Source organism: Sus scrofa, unplaced genomic scaffold (genome assembly GCF_000003025.6).
Source record: "Sus scrofa isolate TJ Tabasco breed Duroc unplaced genomic scaffold, Sscrofa11.1 Contig1214, whole genome shotgun sequence".
In the NCBI taxonomy this organism is placed as follows: domain Eukaryota; kingdom Metazoa; phylum Chordata; class Mammalia; order Artiodactyla; family Suidae; genus Sus; species Sus scrofa.
This window is the reverse complement of record NW_018084835.1, coordinates 234,398-257,550: the sequence shown is the minus strand read 5'-3', so window position 1 is coordinate 257,550 and position 23,153 is coordinate 234,398.

Sequence of the window (23,153 nt, the reverse complement as noted above, 5' to 3'; positions counted from 1 at the left end):
ACTACTAATACACAGCTCCCTTCTTACTTTCTGTTATTCATACCATAGATTACATCATTATACATTATGTGCCCAATAGTGGATTAATAATTTCTAAAGCATTTGTTTCTTTTTTGTTGTTGTTGTCTTTTTCTAGGGCCACACCCACAGCATATGGAGGTTCCCAGGATAGGAGTCGAATCTGAGATGTAGCCACCAGCCTATGCCACAGCCACAGCAACACCAGATTGGAGCTGCGCCTGTGACCTACACCACAGCTCACAGCAATTCCGGATCCTTAACCCACTGAGTGAGGCCAGGAATCAAACCTGCAACCTCATGGTTACTAGTCAGATTCGTTAACTACTGAGCCATGATGGGAACTCCTCTAATGCATTTGTAATTTAAATCTTTAAAATATAGAAAATCAGGCTACAAGCAAAATTACAGTAATAGTAGCTTTCACAATTGCCTATGCATTTACCTTTACCCTAATTTCTTTATGTGGCTTCGGGTTACTATCTTACTTTTATTTCATCCTGAAGGACCCCCTTTAACATTTCCTGAAGGGAAGGTCTAGTGGTAATAAACACCTTCAGCTTTTTAAAATCTTGAAATGTCATTTCTCCCTCATTGTTGAAGGACAGTTTTATTGGATATAAAGTTGTCCATTGATATTCTCCCCCCGCCCCTTTAAGCTTATTGGTTGTATCAACCCACTGACTTCTGGCCTTCAGGGTTTCTGATGAGAAATTGGCAGGTAATCTCTTTGGGAATCCCTTGTATGTGATGAGTCAGCCACTTCTCTCTTGCTCCTTTTAAGATTCCCTCTTCATCTTTGCCTTTCAATATTTTGATGGTAATGAATCTCAGTGTATTTTTGAGTTTCTTCTTCTTGGCATTTTTGAGCTTCTTGGATTTATAGATTCATTTATAGCCATTTCATTTCTTTAAATTTGGGGCGTTTTCAGGAATTATTCATTTAGCTCCTTTCTATCTCTCTTCTCCTGCTGACATTCCCACAATGCCTGTGTTGGTCCACTTGATGAGGTTTCACAAGTCTCTCAGGCTCTGTTCATTTTTCTTCATTCTTGTTTTTTTCTCTTCCTTAGACTTGATCATTTCATTTGTTCTTTCTTTATGTGCACTGATTGTTCTGCTTGCACAAATCTCCTTTTGAAACCTTTTGAGATACTTTTCATTTCAGTGATTGTACTTTTCAGCTTCAAAATATCTTTTTGTTTATTTTTGAAAATAATTTAACCTCTATTGATATTATTTTCTACATATTAGTTTTTTATTTTTGTCCATTTCTTACTTTAGCTCTTTGAGCACCTTTGAAATAATTGTTTTAAAGTCTTTTTCTAGTAATTTTGACATCTGGGCTTCCTCAGGTACATATTATGTTGATTTATTTTGCTGCTGCTTCTTTCAGGTGCAGCATATTGAAATTCCCAAGCTAGGGGTCAGATTAGGGTATAACTGCCAGCCTACACCACAACCACAGCAATACCAGATACAAGCCACATCTGCAACCCACACCACAGCTCATAGCAACACCAGATTCTTAACCTAATTAGCGAGGCCAGAGATGGAACCCAAATCCTCATGGATACTAGTTGGGTTTGTTTCCGCTGAGCCACAGTGGGAACTCTTATTTTTCTTCTTTGAATCAGCTATACATTGTTGTTTTTTGTATGCCTTGATCCCTTTTATTGAAAATTTGACTTTTGGATTTGGTGAACATGGAAACTAGAGAAACCAGATTTTCCCCTTTCCCTAGAGTTTGGTGGGGTTTTAATTTTTTTTTTTATTTTAGCAAATCTTAGATATGGCCATTGAGTTCTAAAGATAAGTTTTCAGACTCCTTATCTCCTGTTTGTTTTCCTCTAGAGTTACTTTCATCCATTAATGTTCTTTCTGTGATATGGTGTCCATCCCCATTGAGGCTACTAAAGTAATCTAATGATTGATTGGTATGTTGAGATTGTTGCTCTGTTCCTTCAATGATTATACATGTTTTCTCATATTTACTATCTCTAGATCATATGAATTTTCAAATTAAATTGCATATTTAATCCCATATTTCTTTTTCCTCCTTTAGTCTTCTTAAAATGTAATGATGTCTCATAATCAGTAACTTCTTAGGATGAAAAAATTGATCCATTCTCTGATATTTTCACATAATTTCTAATAATGTACCAAATGGTAAGGTATGTAAAGCACAACTGTCTTTCCACAATCGATCTTCAGGAACTGGTTTTCATTCTGGAATGATCTTGAATTTCAATTTCTCAATAAACCCAAGCACACTTTTCTCTCCTATTATGTCTCTCATATAAATGTTATTTTAGCTATTATAGATGCAAGTAACTGCTATTTGATGTTGACTCTCCAATTCTATTCAGTTGCAGATGGCAGGGGCTCTGTGGCGCCATAGTTTCCATTGAGCTCGCAATAAAAAGATTAACATTTTATCACAATGCTGTTGCTGCCATGGTTGTCATTTCTTTAGCCTTTTCTGCAGAATGAATTCCATAGGAATTTTTAATGTCATTCACATTTTGAATTTGCTTAACAGACCAAAACACTTAGCTTTAAAAACAAAGGAAGGAGACTACTTGCTTTCTGTTCTCTGCCATCCTCTTTTCTCTCCACTTGGCTGTTCTTACCTCAACATGCATACACGACTGTAGTATTGAAATGGATACATTGAACAATTTCTTATTCTTTTGTGAATGCAAAATTGGATTGCAAGCTTTAGTCTAAAGGCAGAAATCAAAACCAAAGGACAACTTCTACCCTGGTGAGAAAACTTGTGAATGAGAATGCTCAATACACTATTAGAGTTGAACAAAAGGAATTCTGTCTCAATTTTATGTATGTGCATAAATAATGAGTCTTATTAGAAGTCGTCACAAGAAAAGACACAATTAACATAACCCAATTGTACTATATCACTGTTCCCATATTAGCCCTCTTTTCATTCTGATGTTACATGCTAAAGAAACACTTCTATATGCCACATAGCTCTAGATCTGGCTAAACTGAACTTGCCCTTCAGATGGTAATAAAAAATAGTCAAAAATTACACCATAGTTGTACTTTAATTTGTAATCTCTAGTTTTTGAAATGGTAAGTGTCCACCTGACTTTTTGAAGTCATGATGATTCACATGATTTTCTGCCTACCTACTCTACCATTTATTGAGGGAAGAGTCCTTATCTCCTACTATAACTGTGAGTTTGTGTATTTCTCCTTTCAGATTGATCAGCATTTGCCTCACCTATTTTGATGAAGATTCTCATAATGATAAAGATAACAATTCTCCAAAAAGACACAGCAATTTTAAATGTGTATGTGCCTAACAAAAAGGATTTCAAAATGCAGATCCTACTACTCACCTCCCCCAACAACAACTTAGCATTCATCCACAGACACAGGTGACTTTCTGGGAGATGAGCTATTTCAGCAGAAGGTACCAAGGTTCCTTGGATGAGTCTTGCCCATCCATGTGTGACTTAACACATGTCATCAGTCCTCCAGGTGGCACAGCTTAGTGTCAAGCCATATCTTCTCTGCCTATGATTTCTTCCAAGGGGTAAAATGAGAGTGTGTGAGTGAGTGCCTGGATTCCCCAGCTGTGTAGGACACTCAAAAAACCCATTTCTCTTGCCCCATCAAGTGGCCAATAGAACTGCTGGGGGACATTGCAGGGATGAGGATCCCATGAACCACAGTCTAGTCAGACAAACCCAAGCTAGAGGCATTGTACTAAATACCTGATCAGTATTTTTCACAAGGGTCAAGGTCATGATAAACAAGGATAGTCTGAGGATCCATCACAGATTTGGTAAAAAGAAAGGGTCTTGATGACTAAAGGCATTATAGCTCCCTGTACTGGCTTCTGGGGTAGAAAAGACAAATGAGTGGAAAAGTGGTAAGATTAAGAACTGTATGGTGTAGTGTATGGTATTATACCAATGTTAATTATTTAGTTTTGTTCAATGTATTATAGTTATATAAGAGGTTAACCTTAAGGGAAATTGTGTAACAGACATACAGAAGCTGTCTCTGCTGTCTCTGGAATTTTTCTGTACATCTAAATTTTTAAATAATTTATTTAAAAATAAAACTAACATTTAAAAACTAAAATGAAGCAGGAAGGAGGATTAAGAGTGCAAAGTGAGGAGGTGAGGACCAGGGATTTTGTGTTTGTTTGTTTGTTGGTTGGTTGGTTGTTTTTTAAGGTTATCAGGGAAGTTCTTACCTTCATGGTGCCTTTTTATCAGAGCAGGAGTCAGGCCATGGCCATACAACTATCTTAAGAAGAATCTGAAAACAGAGTAAAAAGCAGATAAAAAGGAACTGAGACTAGACCATGGCATGTTCAAAGGAGATGATAGCAGCACACTGGATAATGCAGAGAATGCTAAGGGTGAAGTAAGAGGGGAGTGCTGTGCCTGTGTATTTTTTCCAGCTTTATTGAGGTGTGGTTGACATAAGTGCATATTTAGGTTGTACAACATAATGTTTTGATATACATACACAATGTGAAATGATTCCACTATCATTTCATGAAAAGAAATCAGGAAATCATACCATAATCAAGCCAATTAACATATCCATTAATTCACAAAGTTACTGTGTGTGTGTGTGTGTGTGTGTGTGTGTTTGGGTAAGAATATTTCAGAACTATTATTCTAGCAAATTAAGTGTACAGTACATTATTATGAATTGTAATCACCATGCTGTACATGAAATTTCAAGACCTTACCCATCTTATAACTGAAAGTCTATACTCCCCATATATGTAATTTAAATTATTAGACAATAAGTATGCAGGCATATCTTCCTACCCTCTCCCATACATATCTTTCAAATAATGTTTTGAAACATTTTGTTTTTTCAATAATTCTAAAAGTAAATTTCAAACAGGCAAAAGTGCACATGGGGTTCTTTTGCACTACTTCATTTTACATCTATTTGTTCTTTTTTCTTTTTTTGTCTTTTTAGGGCTGCACAGATTGGAGTTGAGGCTGAGACCTACACCACAGCTCACAGCAACACAGGATCCTTAACCCACTGAGCTAGGCCAGGGATTGAACTTTCATCCTCATGCATATGAGTCAGATTAATTTTCACTGAGCCATGACAGGAATTCCCTAAATATATTTGTTAATAAACCAATGGCTCTCCAGACTTTTCAGTGTACTAAGTGCTAAAGCAAACAAGAGGTAATTGCTCCTTATTTTTAGAACCGTAGCTTTACAATATATGTAGCTGTTGCAAATGACATAGTTAAATGATATTAAATGCCTTCTTTGGTACTACATTTAGTTTTATGAATTTGTGTCAAAACAGAAATAATTCTTTGAAATAAATTCACTTCTTAATCCTTCATCTGTGAATACCTAAATTTTGCAGTGAAGAAATTAAAGAGCTGAAAGGATATTCCTATTTGAAATGTAAACTAAGTGACTTAGATTCAATAATTAGGAATTTTCCTGGCACTGTTAAACTTTAATTTTTAATGCTATTTTATTCTTGCAGATTCTTCTCAAAATATGTTGGTGGCTTGAGAGATGTCATTACCAAGTAGTGATCTATACAGAAGGTAGGTTAGAAAGTTTTAATTCCTGTATCCATGAATTGACCAAAATTTTTTCCCTTTTTTTGAAGTTTTTTTTTTTTTTGATGTATAGTTGACTTAGAAGTTGGTGATAATTTGTGCTCTACAGAAAAATGATTCGGTTATATATTCAGATTCTTTTCCCACATAGATGATGACAGAATATTGGGTAGAGTTCCCTTTGCTGTATAACAGGTCTCCATTGGCCAATCATTCCATATACTTCAGTGTAATTAGCAAACCTTTATAAAACACTTTTCCTCAGGGAATAAAATACTGGGAATATGGTCTGACTTCACTCCTCACTCTTGCCTGCAAGACCTTTCATTGCTGTTGGAGAAACACCTCAAGATATGCAGAGGCTCTCAGAGGGGAGAAGTGCAAGGGGTTCTAGACAACAATAGCACAGAGGGTCAGCCCTCCCTGGGAAAGTAGGGAGTAAGAAGTGTTTAGGAAAAAGGCTCAAGCATGGGGGTATTCTCCTTGGGGTGCCAGAGTCAGCTGATTAAGATGAGATCATTCCCGCGTCCATGTTCTCCAGCCAAAATCCAGCAGGAACACACCTGAGAACAAGTGGAATCTAGAACAAGTTGGGTTTCTTCCTCATTGCCGTGAGTGTCTCAGGAGGAGGATGTTAGAAGAAAGCTATTGCAGGATTTGGGCTTAGGTCGGGTGATTTGACGGAGAGCCTGAAAGTGGTGGGTCATTTAGATCAGATGCTGAAAGCCAGGGCAATTCTGTGATTCATCTCTCAATGAATCTTACCGACAGGAGGGAAGAGGATGGGTAGGAAAGAGCCGTTCCTGGAAACAAAGTAGCTGTTATTCATTTTAACCAAAAGAATGGAGTGTTTGGTATTTGAGGGGTGGCACAGTGACCTTTTATTTTTCCTGTACTTAGAAAACAAGATGAATTGCCATCATGTTGTCTCACTTTATCATGCTCTCCAAGTAATCTTACTTGGTGTTGGTATTCTGTGATACTTCTTGGTATTTACGTCCAGGCTCACTTGTGGAAAGCAACAAGGCTGTTGTTTTTGTTTTTGTTTTCCCCTCACAAGGGATATGAAGCATGAGGGAGGCTTTTAGCTTGAATTGGAAGACATCCTTGTAGAATTTTAGCAATCAGTGAAAAAGTGTAGGTCTTTTAGGCACACTCACTCCATGTATGAAGAAGAAACATGAACAGAAGAAGCACATTCAGCTCATTGCTGGCTTGCATGTATTTTCTAAGACTTGTTTAAACGCCTCTACTCTCAAGTTTTATATTTGTTGTATTTTTTTTGTCTTTTTGCCTTTTCTAGGGCTGCTCTTGTGGCATATGGAGGTTCCCAGGCTAGGGGTCTAATCAGAGCTATAGCCGCCGGCCTATGCCAGAGCCACAACAATGCCAGATCCAAGCCGTGTCTGCGACCTACACCTCAGCTCACGGCAATGCCAGGTCCTTAACTCACTGAGAAAGGGCAGGGATTGAACCTGCAACCTCACGCTTCCTAGTAGGATTCATTAACCACTCCACCACAATGGGAACTCCTATTTGTTGTATTTTGATGTAACATTCATGAATGTTAAAAACACCAGTCAGATTTCAGTTCATCCATCCTCCTATAAGGATCATCTCAGCCTGGAGCTGTGGATTCTCTTGACTTAGGATTTAAACACCTATCACTACCCCTCCCAGCTCTATTGATTAGGAAGCTGGTGCAGTGATATCAGAGTAGAATGATAGAAAACCAGGAAGACATCCATTGAAAAAAAAGTCCATAAAATCTGCTCCTAATTTGAATACAAAGTGTTTTCATAAACAAGAATTAAATCACTGCTGGAGTGGCACAGTGCAAACCAACCCAACTAAAAACCAGGAGGTTGTGGGTTCAATCCCTGGCCTCAGTCAGTGGGTTAAGGATCTGGTGTTACCATGAGCTATGGTGTAGGTCACAGACTTGACTCGGATCTGATGTGGCTGTGGTGTAGGCCGGCAGCTGTAGCTCTGATTGGATCCCAACCTGGAAGCCACCATATCCCACAGGAGTGGCCCTAAAAATTAAAAAAAAAAAACACTGCTAAATTATCCATATGTTGAGTAAGGCTAAAAATGTTACCCTAATAAAACAAACATAGACATGATTGCCCACGAGACAAGTGGGATGAAGTTAAAAATACAGCACTTGTCCAGAGATTATCAGTCAACGTTTTTTCAAGTTTGTATTTTTTAGATTTTTTTAACCATTTCATTGTGTTGATACATCAGTAATGTCATGTCATATCTCATATCATGAAATGTTTCCTTTGGAGTTCCTGTTGTGGCTCAGTGCAAATGAATCTGACTAGCATCCATGAGGATGCGGGTTCAATCCCTGGCCTTTCTCAGTGGGTTAAGGATCCAACATTGCCATGAGCTGTGGTATAGTTGATAGATGTGGCTCAGATCTGACATTACTGTGGCTGTGGTGCAGGTCAGTGGCTCCAGCTCCCACTCGACCCCTAGCCTGGGAACCTCCATATGCTGTGGGTGCAGCCCTAAAAAGAGAAAAAAAAAATGCTCCCAATGATGGTCATCTATCTAAGACCAAGTTGCAAGATCTTCACAATTTAGCTGAATCTTTCTGTGCTATCGAGCTTCACCTTGACAAGCATGTCTGACCACTCCAGTGCATTAGAGATCACTGACTGTGTGGAGTAATGACAAGCCTACTGAAGATGACTGGGTACGTTAGACAGTGTACAGTGGAACGACCAGTATAGATGCTGAATTCAGTCTATTTTCTACATCTAGTGATGTGTCCCAGTGATTGATTTTGGCATCAAAATAGATATCCTCCTCTTTCTTAACTTGCTATTCACATATAATTTTCCAATGGCAAGTGCTGACAATGACAGATGATGCCTTCCCCACAACTTGGTTATTGGCTGAACTCCCCTCCTCTTAGCTTATGAGCGCAGCCTTGGGAGAAACTGTTTCCAGTGTGCCTAGGTCTCAGCTGGATCCAAGCAGTTGCTTGGCCTAAGAGTTGGGACCCTTTGCCCATATGCCAGTTAGTGAGCATAATCAGTGGTTGTACACCCTAGGTGTCTTGATCAGATACTTCATTGCCTAGGATTTTTACTCTACTGCTTCCTAGGCAAGCCACTATATCCATAAACTTGACTGAACGAGTCCATTTTTCTTTTTTCTTACCTGATCCCAAACACTTTCCAGTAGATTTTTCATATATATTAAAAAATCAGTAAGTAAATGGATGCCTGCAGAACTTTGTCTCTAAAGCAACAGGATCCTTCCAAAAATGTAATGTAAAGACAAACTGTTGCATTCTTAATGAAAAGCCATTCTTCTGGGTTCTGTGGGTGCTGCAGTGCACCAGTCCCTGCTAGATGCTGCCTGAGGTCCCCATTGCTTTTGCATGCATACACACACCCACCCACCCTGCAGCTCTGATGGCCCTGGAGGGTCTGTAGTTTCCTGAATATTATTCTAACTGGATCTGAGTGCTATTTTTACCCCCTTCCCCCACCCCACTCTGGTGTTTGCAGGTGAATCAGGGGAAAAAGCTTCATTCACCTCCATGTTATCTGCCTTCTGCCTACAAGCTGAAACTCAGGGCTGAGGAGGCCTCTCTGAATTTCAGAGTTTGATGAAACAGATTTTCTAGAGTTGACTCATAGCCCTTCTTCTCCCTGGACAGGCCACATGTGTGCTTTGCCTGACATAGCCCATCCCCCAGGGCTGTTTTGGATTCTGGTTTGATGCCTTAGAAAAGACCAGGAATCTGGTTCATCTAATTGTTCTCCAATATTTCAATCCTATTATTCAGTAAAAAGTTCTCTGACATGTGAATTAAACATGTTCTATGGTTCTATAATTTATATACATGACAAACCTTATATAAGTATAGGAATTTTAAAAGAATGAGATGAAAAAGAATCCAAATGGAAATTCTAATACTTTCTTCCGATATCTGGGTGCACTGTCTTCCACTCCAACTGGTGGGCCTGAGAAGTCTCACTCAGAGAACCTCAGTGCTTTTCAGGTGAAGGTGTGTGGTGTGTGGGGGTGGGACAGGGGGACAAAGCAGGAATTATATCAACAGAGATGGTTGAAGGTATTTTTGCCTTCAACCCTCAAAATCTGCCTGGATGACCTTGGACTTGTAAGTGAATTCAAGATTCAGGGAAAGGTGTGTTTTTCATGATGGAGTTCTACCCAGAATGAAATAGATCATGCTATATTGCACTGTTTTTCATGAAAGTTGTAAATTGAATTTACTTCTCTTGTTATTCTTTTCCTTTAAAACATGCCATGAATAAAAACAACAAACTGCTATCCAAGAATGGTGCTATGCTCTGGCATGTTTTATCCAAGTGGCAAAATTATGTTTTGGGGGGAGGGGACAGATAGTAATATGTGCCATAACCTGGTGTTGGTGGAAATAATTTGCTCTAGGGAGATCATCTGGATGACCCAGGAAAAGGATTCTTTCACACAGGGTGTATATGTTGTGGCAGCAGCAGCATTTGGTCTCAGTCCATTGTGGAAAGTAAGCACATGTGTAGTTTGGTGAACTGTTTTATGCCTCAGGGTCTCCATTTGTTAATTAGGTGATCAAACTATAGAAGAGGCCCCAGTCCTATTTTTGGTAATGGCTGTTCTTCCTCATCCTCCTCGTGTTCACCCTCCACTCTTTGTCTCGTCTACTTCACCTGAAGTCCCTGGTAACTCCCTAGACAGTGAAGGAGGGCTCTGGAGTGTGAGGGTGATGAGGGCAGTGTCCTCTTTGCCTAAATGAAGAGAAGGAGCAGCACTCATCACTTTGGGCAAGTTGTGGTTCCTACTTAAATTATGGACAAATATTTTAGATGGTGTCCTGGTCAGGGTGTCAGATCCTTGACCTGCCTGTCCGCACTTCTTGATCTGCTCTCTGCAGTTTCTTTCATCAAACAGCCTTGGGTGAGCACTTTGGTTTTTTTTTCCTTAGATTCTTAAAATTTTTTAAAGTATAGTTGATTTACAATGTCTGCCTTTAATTTTTTTTTCTCTTTAGGGCTGCAGCCACACCATGTAGAGGTTCCCAGACTAGGGGTCAAACTAGAGCTGTAGCTGCTGGCCTACACCACAGCTCACAGCAACACTGGATCCTTAACCCACTGAGTGAGGCTGGGGATTGAACTTGAAACCTCATGGTTCCTAGTTAGATTCATTTCCACTGCACCACAGTGGGAACTCCTTCAATTTTTTTTTCTTGAAGTATAGCTGATTTACAATGTTTTGTCACCTTCCAGTTTGAATAGCCTAAACATTATGTACTTATTTGTGGGGCAAGGATATCTCATCTGCCTTCCCAAAGTCTCTACCTTTTTTCCTACTGGGAAATTTCAAGGACATGTAATTGCTTTTCCAGAAAATATGTGTTAGTAATTATTTGCCCTCATGATCCATTTCAAAAGGAGAATGGTCATAGAACCTAACTAATAAATCACATATCCTTCGCATCACTTATATAAAAATATCCTGGGCCCAAAATTAAAGAAAAAGAAATTTAATGAATCCAATGCACAGGACTAGCTAAAGCACACACACACATACACACATGCTTACACCAAAAAGCTATATCATCCACATTTCTTGTAGTCAAGATGAGAAGAGTAAATTGTATTTTCCTAGGAAAGATGCTAGTATTTCCTCTACCCTCAAGTCTTGTTGGGAGTTGCCTTATTTTATAGTACCTCTTACTCAAATTTAGTTTTATCTCAAAGATGTGGTTTAGAAACACTAGTTTAGGAGTTCATTATTGCTCAGCGGGTTAAGGACCCACTATTGTCTCTGTGAGGATGCGAGTTCGGTCCCTGCCTCACTCAGTGGGTGAAAGGACTGGCATTACAGTCAGCTGCAGCAGAGGTTGCAGTGGTGGCTTGGATCTGGCATTGCTGTGGCTATGCCATAGGTTTCAGCTGCAGCTCCAATTTGACTCCTAGCCTGGAAGCTTCCATAGGCCATGAAAGAAAAGAAAGTTTTCCAGCTTAAACTTCCAAAAAGAGTGTCATGTTTATGACTGTGAGATATTGTAAGTGTACAATAACTATGCTATTCTAGTTAGTGAATATTATCAATTGGACATTATTGGACATGGTGGCCATGTTCCACAGGTCTGTGATTCAGTACATAAGAAGATATCACAAAGGAAATAGATTTCAAAAAGAGTAAAATCTATGATTTTGTAAACTATTTTACCACCTGAATATGTTTTTTTAATTGAAAAAATACCCTCCACAGAGCCCTCCCATCACCTTTGAGAGAAAGGGCCATGATACTGTCACCCCAAAGAGTGACTTGAGAGACTTAACCAGACATACACTTGACATATGTTCATTATCGAGATTTTACTGTGTCATTTTGAGAGCAGCAGACTTTTATGACCAATGAGAAATATGGAGTCTCAGCTGAGTGCACAGTTTGGAAAGTATGAGGCAGACAGTGAGACTTCCATGATTATTATAATAGAAATGCTGATTAAGTGTATACTTTCTTTAACAAATGCTAAAATGCCTATTCCCAGGAAAATTGAGGTAATACATATTTGAAGCAGCAATTAATTGCCATATTTTCTAAGAGGTCAAAATTCTTTTAAGCAATATATCCTTTATGTAGCCCCATGATAAATAGAAAATAAATATAATAAATATAAATTTCCTGAGACTTGGAAAAATTTGCATTTTTTAGAATGATAGAAAATGTGACTGCTTCTGAATGGTTCAGAAGTTGAAACTATCACAGCTGAACATTAGGGTGTCTTCATTTTCTAGAGACACGCATACCACCATCTGAATATTCTACCGTATTTGAAAAGGAGCCAAATGAGCACTGTCATTTAATACTAAGCAATAAGTACAAATACACTAGAGGATGTACTTGAAGTATTACCAAAAAGTGTCTCATTTGTTGTGAGAAGCTTCATGTGTTTGATAATATGGCTGCTTTCATTGCAAAATAAAGCCAACCTCACAAACCTAACACAAGCTCTTCTGTGAAGAATCACTTGACTACCTGCAAGCTAGCAAACAGGTGTAAGATGTTTCTGTGCTGCTTCATTTCATCCTGGATCCCCCTTGCCACAGGCCTCCCTACCTCATGATTACAATGGAAAGAAGTCACTTTGAGTATAAGAACTTGTCCCCCCCCCCCAAATGAAGCATGAGACCACTGAGGCCATTGGACTGAATGGTTACTGAAACTGGACAAATACTTTCCCTCATTATATGCCAACAGAGTTTGGCTCCTTTTCCAAATTTGTCATTCTCTCAACTGTCAGAACTCAAGCTAGTGAAAACCTGGGAAGGAAAGGATTTTGCAGGTTTTCATGGGGAATCTAATTCTTTTGTTTTAGGAGTAGTTAGCCAATATACAACAATGTTCTCGGGGTGTGGGGGCCACTGGTGTCAGCCTCCTTCACTGTCAGTTTGCTGTGTGGCCTGGGATCTGTTCAGGGCCTGTCTCTGGGTGGCTGGCTCAGGCTTCAGTTTTAGGTCCCTCTGTGCTCTTGGTGGAGCACTGGGTGCCTCTCTATAGACCTCATGGATCTGTGTGCAGGTCTCAGAGATTTCTGTTCCCTGAGAGGTGTCTCTGTATGAGGTTCCTGTGGGAGTTTTCTCTGTGTGAAGTCTGTGTATCATCTCTGACAGGTCTCTATGGGGGTCTCAGAGATCCCTGTCAGAGGTCTCTGGGTGCAGTCTGTGTATCTTCTCTCTGAGATCTCTGTGGGGTTCTGTCAGGGGTCTCTGTTGAGGTGTCTGTGTGTGATCTCTGAGAGGCATCTCTGTGGGTCTCTTGGGTGTCTGTGTGGGACTCTTGGTGGCAGGCTTCCAATTGCTGGCCTTCTGATCTTATGGCAGGATAAGGGCAGAGGGACTTGCCCCTTCTGGTTTTTTGTTGTTCTCTCAGTGTCACTGTTTGTGTCACTTCTCCCAACAAGAGCCAGCTCCCCCTGCCCCCAGTCCCACCTCTCACTGGCCCTGAGAGGACACAGCAGCAGCCAGTCTCAGGTCCCACACTGGGCCACCATCTCCTGAGCTCCCGAGGGTGCACTCTGCCCTGGGCCCCTGCCCCTCCCCTGGTCCTGGCTGTGCTATCACTGCTGTGCCCACCCTGGAGGATGGGGCCCCAAGGCAGTACCTGGCTCCAGGAAGAAGCCTGTGCCTGCTCTCCCCTCCCCCCTTGGTCCTGGGCCCACATGTTGCATCCTGACAGGCATGCAGCAGGGCCCTTCTTGCTGTCACCTGGATTGGGTCCCCTCCTGGAGAAGGTCCCTCCACTGTGGGAGTGACCATGACACAAAGCACCGATGGCTCTAGAGAACTGCCCTGGTCCTGCAGCTTCCCATTTGGATGGTGGGGGAGGGTAACCCATGCACCCTCATGCCCTGCAGGTCACTTCTCCCCTACTGTGTGAAAAGTCCTATCAGCTGGCCCTTCCCCCTTGGGGCTCTGGAGTGAGCAAGGCTGCTGCCAGGTGACACTTATGAGAACCCTAGGACAGTCCCTGGCCTCTTAAGTCCCTGGGAGCCTCCTAGGGCCATGTATGTAGGTAAAGGTCACTGACTGTGAGTCTGTCCTGAGCTGCCCATCCCGTGAAAGCTGATGAGATCATGGTGGGGAAGTGACCTGCCCCGTTGAGGTTCTGCAGCCTCCATGAGCCTCCCCAACCCCACCTCCATGAAGGAGCTTCAGGTACCCTTCCTCTGAGCTCTGGGAGCTGGAGAAATGGGGAGGCTCTGGGGTAGGGCCACCAAGAGCCATCAGGCCCCCAACTTCTCCCCTCTGGGCCAGAGAAGTAGTGGGATGCCTGGGGCTCCTTGGGTCACTGTGCCTTGCCTGCATCACAGCCTGGGCACCTCTGCCACTTGCCTCCTTCCTGGCATCCCAGCCTGGGGCACAGTGTCCTCCACCAGGTGGTGAGGTGACAGCACACATGGTCATGGCCCTGCTTGTCCCCCAGGGGATGTGGGCACTGTGAGCAGGAGGAGTGGACAGGCCCTCAGCAGCCTCAGTGTCCCCCACCCTCCCCCCACACCCTCAGATCTGGGAGTGCCTGATTCTTGTCCTTGCTGCTGCTCCAGAGCCTGAGAAAGGCAGAGGGAGGGTGACCTCCTGGGCCATATCCCCCCAGCTCCCTCAGCCAGAAAAGAGGCTTCCTAGACAGAGGTCATCTCTCCGCACCAAGGCCTGGGGGGCAAGTCTCCCCCCACTCCAACATCACCCCCAAATGCCCTCCTTATTCTGACATGGGAACTGGTCTCTGACACTTACTGGAGCCTGAGGGGAATTTCAGCCTCTGCCACCCACCCCCCTCCCCTACAGCCACACAAGTTCAAGGTAGACAGAAAGGAGAGGATGGCTGAGCCAGATGCTGTCGTGGGGGAAAGTCTTACAGGTTGCATTCCCCTGCCATGTCCTGAATGCTGCTGTTTGCTTCTGTAATGCTGGTATTAGGGGAGCTTCAGGTGCAATGAGGGAGCTGGGGGCAAGTATTCCACACTGGGGCCAGCCTCCCACTATGGCCCTGTCCCTTCAGGAAGCCAAAGCAGACACCTGGGAAAAGTGGACCCTGACCCTATCCCTCCTCTGAAGGTACAGACAGAAGCCACCACCTCTTGTGTGAAAAAAAAAACAAAAACATATATTTGGGGAAACAGTGAACATTATGATAGGACTAAGCCATTTGCACATAGATGATATGCTAATATGAGGGAGAAACAGGTTTCTGTAACATGGACTGAATTTTCCTACCAGGAAAAGCTTGAGGAACACACCCTGGTTGACCAGCAGATACACCTTTTTGAGGCGAACATGTCGGGGGTGGTTTGGTGACCGTGTTTGAAGAAGGCACGAATCTTCTGGTAGTGGGATATCCCCCCTGCTGGGGGCTAGAGCTGTTGTGTGTGCTGGTTTAACTCTGAGGGCTGGAGTTCTTGCTGAAGCCCCAGTTGCTCTAACAGGATCTGTCCAACAAGGGTTCCAATCAATTCAGCTTTGAAAGCCCCGGATCTCCCTTGGACTGCTTCCTGGCATGGAGCAGTAACTGATAGAGGCTTGCCTTTTGAAGGACTGTTTCTTTTCCTTTGACTTTTTTATGGGGACTTACACACTGCAGAAAGTGCCTTATCCTTCTGAAGTAGCTTTCAGGTAAAATCTGTTCCTTCCCTGGTGAGAACTGGAGGTCTTTGCCCCCAAGGGGCTCTCTTCTTTCCTTGACCTTGGGAGGATGGCTCACAGCATTGGCTTGGGAAGCCCTTCGTCCTGAAAACTTTTCTTCATACTCTTCTGGTCTGGGCCTCCAACCATCATCCCCCTCATCGGTTGGAGCAGACCTCTCTCTCCAGCTCTCTCTTTGTTTATGTGCTTTTGGCTTGGACATCTTGAAGCCCCTCCACTCATTAGCTGGGGGACACATCTCACTCTGGCCATTTGTTTCCTCATCATCTTCTGGTTGGAGCCACTCACAGACCTCCCCCTCATCCGCTGAGACCATCTGGCCGTTACATGGGTCCCTCACTTTTGGTTTTCTGGGTTGCTGTTGTCCCTGGCTGCTCTTCTCTACTGGTGGGAGCCTCCAAATTTCCCTCCACTCATCAGATTTTGCAGGAAGCTCACTCTGGCTCTTTCTTTCTTCATGTGCTTCTGGTTTGAGCTTCTTGAAGCCCCTCCACTCATTAGCTGGGAGACACATCACTCTATGGCTCTTCATTCCTTCATCATCTTCTGGTTATAGAATTTCACAGATCTCCCCCTCATCAGCTGAGACCATCTGGCCCTTCCATGGGTCCCTCACTTTTGGTACCCTGAGTTGCTGTTGCCCCTGGCTTCTCTTTATTTCTTTATACTCTCCTGGTTGGAGATTCATAAATTCCCTCCACTCATCAGTTGGGGCAAGCATCACACCCTGGTTATGGTATGGGTCCCTAAGTTTTGGTTTTATGGGTTTCTGCTGCCCTTGGCTGCTCTGGTCACTCCCTTTGAGGTCATATGGTACCTGGGAAGCTGGCCTGTCCTCACTATCATATTCTCTCTTGAAATTGGACAGGGAGCTCTGAGAAGCCAAGAAGTCTGAGGAAAGGAGCACATCAGAGTGAGAGTCTGGAAGGAGAACATTGGTGACAGCATCCTGGAGGAGCATGCCAGTGGCATAGTCCTGAAGGAGGACAACAGTGTGAGTATCTTTAAGGATGTCACCAGTGGCATGGCCTTGAGGCTGGTTCTTTGCCTCTATCAGACCTGTCAGTTCAAACTTAATAGCCACCTGTGTTTGAAGGAATGGCTCCTTTGGGTCTTGGGAAATTGGCTTTGTCTGTGGTGATAGGCTTATGCTAGTGGCTGGAAACCCCGATCTCTGCCTTCAGAGGTTTGCGAGTTGGCCAGCACACTGGGTCCCAAGATAACTTCCCCAGCAGGGTCCTCCCCAGTCTCCATGGCCTCCATGGCCTGTTTGGCCATTGAAGATGGGGACGTTAAGTCCATCTCCAATCCCGAGGCACTATGCAGGGGTCTTTGGAGGTCTGAGACAGACACTTTTCCCTGGGTTTACTCCTGGTCATTGGCAAACTCAGACTGGGACCAGAGAAAGTCCCAATCAACAGTATTCTTCCCCTGTGTTTGTGTGGTGGCTTCGGAGGAGGCATCCTTCTCTTCTGTCCAGTCAGAGGGGCCTCTGAGAGCTCATGACTGACTCCAGGTAGAGGCCTTCCCAGGGAGCCCTGGACTTCCCTAGCTGCAGGTGAGGGGGCAGGGAGGGGACTCACCAGGGTGGGAACTGACACTCTTGTTAGCACGTTGTCTCCTGGATGGAGCTGAGGTTTTCCCAAGAACTTGGAAACATTGAGTTTTGAATGTTCCCTGGGTTGCTGGGTGGCTGAGGGGGAAATGGTAGACCTTGGAAGGGGTGAGGGCTGAGCCCCACATGGCTTGACATTCATGGGTTCAAAAGCCTGGGTAGGTAAGCCCCACCTGTGCCTTATCCGCAGCCTCATAATATGTACTTCCAGCATCTGTTGAATGCCAGGACTGAGGAAGGAAAGCTCCTGGCAGGTGTTTACACAGGTCTTCCAATACTTCAAGGATGCTGGATTTCTGATTTCCTTGTGACTGTGGGACTTAGGGAAAACCTGGTTGGCAGCAAGCCAGGATCGACATACAGTCACAGGGATCAAACCCTTATGAATCTGCTCCAAATTTTTACTCAAATGAACTTTCAAGGTTCTTTCTATATGTCTTCTATCTGGGACCCTGGGGAAACACTTTGCAGAGTCTCTCTGCAAGGATCTTTCTGATACCATCTCAGAGTTCATTTCCAGAAACTTGTCTAGGAGGCTGGCCCTGGAGAGATCTTTTGAGACCCTAATCAGACATGGCTCTAGAGCCTTGATGAACTCCTTGCCTAGTTGGGTGGTCATTTGGCACCTACTCTGGTATCTGGTAGGGCTCCTAGACCTTGTCTTGTATGGGCCCAGGCCACTACTGCCTGCAAGAGGAGAGGGCTGCCTTGGTCCTTGTCTGCCTTGTGCCAGATGCATGTTTACCAATGGGCACTGAGATGAATTCAGTTCCAGAGACAGTTGAATCCTGAGAGGCAGACTCCTGTTTTTTTGATTTTCAATGAGCCTCTTTTGAAGATGTTGCTTCTGGAGATGAGGACTGATGAAGTCCCCTTGAAGAAAGGAAACGGACTTTCGGATCTGGGAGCCCCTGCCATCCACAGAGGGTAAAGTCTTTCCACTTTTCAGTTGAATCTGCAGCCAGGGGCATTCCAGATGTTGCATTTCAGCTGGGGTGAAATAGAGTGACTTATTCTCAAATGTTGGGCAATATAACCCATGGGTCCCCACCTGGGGTGGAGCATAACGTGGTCTGAACAGGAGAGACAATGGGAAGAAGGGCTAGGCCTCAGTCTGAGCCAGGGAGAGGGCCTGGGACTGAGGCAAGTTTTTAGAGGAAGGCTGGGGTTAGGCCTTGGGACAGGGCAAGAATGAGTCCTGGGAAAATCCTACAGATATTCTTGGTCGAATGGGTTCTGGAAAGCCACTAGAGATTCCATTGAATAAAATGCGGGGAGCCTGTAGTTGAGAAGAGCTCTGAGGGACAAAAGCAGTAGCCACCAACAACTCACTGTGCAGAGAGGGGAGACCCCAGAAGAGCTGGCTGTATGTGCACTCGAAGTGATCCCTCAAGACAATGGGGTATAAGAACTTCTGAGCAGCAGATCTGCTTTGTCTTTGATGTTCCTGAACGATGGAGGGGTTGTAGCATCCTGCTTCCCACTCAGTGATTTACACATAATCCCTAAAGAGCTCAGGGGGTAGTCTGAGCTCCTTTGTTTTGAAAATGACCCACATTTTTCTCTCTCTTTCTGAATCTTTAGTTCTACCCTCTTGCTGATGAGGATCTCCAGTGGCTTCTGGATTGCAGGCTGACCAATGAGGGGCCACTCATCTCTACCCACCTGTCTGTGGGCCTTTCCCAGTTCGAGGCCTATAGTGAAGGGAACTCTTGCTGGCCTCCCGCTTGGATGAGGTGGGAAAGAGCAAGGCCTTGGCAGTCTCCCACCAGCACGACAGGAATGACATGGGACAGCTGGTGAGGCCAAGACTCCATATGGCTGGGATGGCAGATGCCAGGTAACTCCAGGAGTTACCTGGAGGTGAGCACATTGGAACAGGACCCTGTGGGATGATCTTCAAGTTGGATTTGTCTTGAAGGTCTACCGAGAGGATGGAGGCCAGGGGTGGAGGGCTCTGGGTCAGAGGAGCCAGGGAAGCTGATGGGGACATGGTGGGAACAGCCTCTTCTGCAGGCTCCCTGCATGGCTGCTGGGCTCCAGCAGGCACTGCCTGGCACACCTCACCAAGGGGATCTGGACATGAATGAGGATGAAAGTTGCCCTTGTCAGGGAATCTCTGCAGGTGGCTGCAGGAGACAAGAGACACAAGCTCTAGCCAGGAGCTGACAGGGCCAGGCAGGGGTAGGCACCTGGGGCCATGGCCCCTCACAGCCCCCATTCTGACTTCACACTGCATCTGCTGTCCCTCCGCTTGGGGCTGGAGCTGAACCCTGCTGCAATGGCTCCCCCTCCCAGGCCAGCCCCAGCCTTCCTGCAGCCCTGGGGTCCCACTCTGTGCCCTGGAAGGAAGGAGAACCCAGGAGAGATTCTTTACCTTTGCAGATATACAATCAGGCCCCAAACCTGTACCAGCTGTCGCAGGCCATCTCTGCAGGCTGGAAATCAGGACACTGGGTCATGGTGGTGAAGGCAGGGGCATGAGGGTTTTACAGGAGGCTAGTCCCTTTAGGGGACACTTTTTTTGGGAGCCTGGAGCCCAAGCACCAGTGTCCAAGGCCAAATGAATCCTGACAGTGATGGAGAAGCTCACAGACAGGTTTCTCATTTGCAAAGTGCTTCCATAACTACCCCTTGCTGCCCACACAACCACCATGGGGTGTGTGTGTGGTGGGGGGAAGGGAGCAGGGAGACCTCACAGAGGAATCCCAGCCATGTGAAACAGCTTATTCTCAGTCCAACCTGGAGGGTCCACCTCCCAATCCAGGCACTCCTGGTCCAAGACAGCCCACATGCCCCTGCTGGGTCACACCCTTTCCCAGGCTCCTCACAGGTTGATTCCACAAAAGTATCGGTTCCTGCTTTCCTTTCCTGAGGATTCTGTTCCCTGATGTTGGCATCCTTAGGGACGATGGAGCTGGTTCCTCAGGGCTGGGAGAGATGGAAGCAGACTCTCAAGACACACAGGGCTGATCGTGGAAGCTTACCTTTCAAGGCTCTATTTCTCATCCAACTCCTCCTCCTCACTAGCAGCTCCATTTGTTGCTGAGAAACAGAAAAACAAAAACAAAGAGGGGCTGGTTCCCACATCTCACTCTGCCTTCTCTAAAGCATCAGACACTCAATACATTCCACGACCAGACATAATAGGACTTTCTCCATGGAACTCATGGAGCTCTGTGGGGTTTTTTTTCTTTCATTCATTTAAAAAGTGGACACAAATATTATGTGTTCCTTCATCAAAGAAGGCAAGGAAGGATTTTCTATGAGATCTACTCTGGATTTCTCGCATCACTGTTCCTCTCCTCAAGAAACACACCTTTTCAGGTCTCTGCTCCCCGAGGTGGGGCACCATCTGCTCAGAGGCTCCCAGGGGCCTCAGCACTGCCTTCAGATCAGCCCTTGTTCAAGACACTTGTTTGTGGCTGGTGAACCAGTGCTCAGGGTCTTGACCTGTGGCTGAAATTGAACTCTTAGTATCCCCTCCTTGGCCGCTTGTCACTGCATTTGGGACTAGCCCTGGAGGCCTCTCCCCTCCTGGGACACCTGGTCTGAGATCTTTGGCTAGAAATCCCAGCACCCACTCTATACCCTGTCAGGCCTGGCTTGTCCCTAAGGCCTGTCTTGTTTCCTGAGACTAGATGTCCTCTTCTTTCCCATCTCAGGAGTCTCTCTAGTTGCTTCAGAAAAGTGAAAGTAATACTAGAAAAGAGAGAATCATGTACTCTTGGGTCTGGGCCATGAGTTCCTTACCTTTCTGATGCTTCCATGTGTCCTAGGTGGTAGTGAGGACGGATCACTCCTGAGGTAGGGGAGTAGTAGGAAGAAGAGCCCCAGTCCACACACCAAGGCGAGGATGGTTTCATTCACCCAGGAAGTGGGACTGGGGTGCCAGCAAGGAACACAAATGTTTTTCAGAAAAGAGAGAAGATTCTTCATCTCTTTTCTCTGAAAGGCTTTCACATGAAATAACACTGTTAACTCTCATGTAACTGAACACTGTGAATGATCTTGCAGTTAGAGCCCCAGGCTCATATCACAGAACTGCAGCTACATCACAAAGGGCTCTTGAGGGTGGGGGAGGGGACAGAAGAGGAGGAGGCTGGGCCAGCGCCCCTCCTCCACCACCCAGCCCCTCAGCTCTCTCATTCCAGCCTCTTGGGCCTTCTAGACCTTAATTTTCAGATCATTACACCTGAAAGCCAGGTATTTCCACAGGTCTCTTGGGGATCTTGGCTTGAGCCCACATATTTCCTAGCCTTTGAAAGTCTGATATTCTCCCAGGCACTTGGCTGTTTCCCAGGGACAAGTATATAAACTGTCAGCATCTCCTCTGTCCACAATTTCATCCTTTTTTCACTTTGCCTATTTACATATAAGTTGTACTTCCTCAGCAGATTTCAATGATACAACACAGTGTTATCAGCTCATGTTGTACATTAGATCCCAAAACCTTCATTTCATAATGAAGTCTGTGTCAGGGAGCAACCATTAGGGAGTGTCCTTATTGCCCTTCTCAGCCACTGGTCAGCATTGCGGTGGGCCCTTCCCCCAAGCAAGTGACAGTGAGTGACCATGAGCCCCTCCCCCTCTCCCCTTCCCTCTGTATAAGCAGAGCCTGAATTTGGACTGAGGCAAGATGGGTTTTTGAGACACTAGTCTGCCATCTTGTCGGTCTTCCAGCTTTCCACTTAAAGTTGCTATTCCTTGTCCCAACAACTCCTCTCTGAATTTATTGGCCTGTTGAGTGGCACACAGAGCAGACTTGGGTTGGGTATCATCTGTACCCTGTTACTGGCCTCTTATTTCCCTCAACCCTGCCCCTGGCAACCACCTCTCTGTTTCTATGAGTCTGACTTTTCCTGGTAGATTTCACATGGAAGTGATAAGGGGCTGTTTTTGTCTTTCTTTGTCTGGCCTATTTCCCTTAGCAGGATGTCCTTTAGATTCCTCCACATGGTTGCAAATCTTAACTCTGTTTTTCCCATGTGGTACATTTTTGGCGTTCCTCAACCCAGAAATGGAATCTTATTTTATCCTGACTTAACGTTGAATATTTCATTTGTGATTGTTTCCATCCACCTTTGCCATCTTCACTCAGAACAACTGACACAAAAATTCAAACAAATGATTTATTACTTAAAATTTTCAAAACTCCATATAATAAGTAAACATTAAACGATATGGTTTGTGTTAGTAGCATTTATACTTCTGAAATTAGAAAAGCTTCACCAAGGCTTATGGGACATGCTGGACTCATACATACACACACACATACACATTTTGACAGGCCAGTGCAGTCATTTCAAATCCCAAAGTTAAACGTGTCCTCGTGTTCTTTAAATTTTTGTGTGTGTATGGTCTTGACCACATTTCTTCTTACTCTGACCAGAATGGACAGTCTCCATTCTCCAAAGTCTAGAAACCTGTGTGGCACACCCAGAAGCTAGGGATAGTTTAATTGAACTCAAATTCTATTCTTTAGAGTGGACACTGGGGCTGGAGGCCCAGGGCCTGGGTTTGAGTCCTCTGAAGTAGCCTTTTCTGCTATCGCTGGTGTGTTCTATGCATAGTCTTTTCTTCAGAGTACACAGTGCCTTCCCGCCTCTACCCCTCCACACTCCTGGAGCCTCACATCTTGCCGGTACTTTCTAGAAAGGGTACTTTGATTCTTATAGGAAATTCCCTTGTGATATCATTGGACATCGCTTTTGGCAGGTGGAAT